Raw genomic sequence first — 1,586 nt, forward strand, 5'->3', positions numbered from 1 at the left:
GTACATGAGTTATGCATGGTGGCCAAAATTGTAAATACCACAGAATTTCAGTTTTATACCCCAAACTCCGACGCGCATAACTTTTTTGTTTTAAAACATTTTTCATCCGTTCTTCAAACGGTGTAAACCTCTCGGACCAAATTTTTATTCTAAATAAGTTTGGTAAAAATTGGAGGTCCAGAGGCTAAGTTATAATTTGTCAAAGTTGGTCAAAAATCAAATATTTCATTAAATTTACAAACCTCAACTTTCAAAACATACTCATCCCAATCCTTTCAAAACTTACCAAAATTGCCTCAAACCAAGTTCAATCCTTCCTTAAGACCCCTTATTTATGTAATAAAACACCAATTCACAATTATAATCTATTTTAATAAAATAATTTATATCCAAGGAAACAATATACAAAATCATCAACTCATGCATATACACATCATCAAGTTTCACAAAATTTACATTATTTCACCAACAACCTCAAATCGCCAAGCCTCATAAATACCAACCCATCTCAATCATTAACATCAATAGTCAATCCTATCTTACGGTTAACTAGCCTAAGTTTTCACGACAAATTATATTTTAGTTACGAGAAACCGAAACCATACCTTGGCCGATTCTCCGTTAATCCTGGAACACCTTATGTATACACCACACCTTCAAGCCGGCAATCTCCGTGGGATCGACCCTTACTCACGTAAGGTATTACTTGGACGACCCAGTGCACTTGCTGGTTAGTTGTGCGGAATCGCAAAATTGTGATTGTAATTTTCGTGCACCAAGTTTTTGGCGCCGTTGCCGGGGATTGTTCGAGTTTGGACAACTGACGGTTCACCTTGTTACTTAGATTAGGAAAATTGTCTTTTTGATAGTTTAAAGTCTTTTTATTTTCTTTTCAAAAGCATTTTCAAAAATCTTATTTTTCTTTATTAATTTCTTTTCCTTGAGTCTAGTTTCATGTTTTAAGTTTGGTGTCTTTTGTTGCTTTTTATCTTATACATTTTCGAATTATTAATGTTCAAGGTACAAAAATTTTTAAGTTTGGTGTCCTTTGTGGTTTTATTTTCTTAAAAATTTTCAAAATTTGTTCTTGGTGTTCATCTTGACATTTAAATTTTTCTTGTTTGTTTCCCTTGTGTTGATCTAAAAATTCTAAGTTTGATGTCATTTTGTGATTTTTCTCTTTCCTCATAAAATTCAAAAATTAAAAAAAATATTTATCCTTTCCTTTAATTGCTCATAATTTACAAAATTTTAGTCTTATTCTATTATTATGATTGAAAAATTTTAAGTTTCGTGTTTTCCTATTAAGAAAGTTCAACATTTAAAATTTTGAAATCATATATTTTTCAAAACTCCCTAACCACTTCTTCTCTCTTCATTTTTCGAAAATCCTCACCCAAAATTTTTTTTCAAATATTTTAATTAATTAATTATTTTAGTTTTCAATTTTCTTTTATTTTCAAAAAAAGAAAAATAAATAAATAATAAATACAATAAAAATAAATAAAAAATTCTTTGTTTACAATCAACATCATATCCCTTTCTCCAGCATGGATCTAAGTGGAAATGAACAGTCCAGAAGGACT

This window comes from Arachis hypogaea, chromosome 9, assembly GCF_003086295.3.
Source record: "Arachis hypogaea cultivar Tifrunner chromosome 9, arahy.Tifrunner.gnm2.J5K5, whole genome shotgun sequence".
Taxonomy (NCBI): domain Eukaryota; kingdom Viridiplantae; phylum Streptophyta; class Magnoliopsida; order Fabales; family Fabaceae; genus Arachis; species Arachis hypogaea.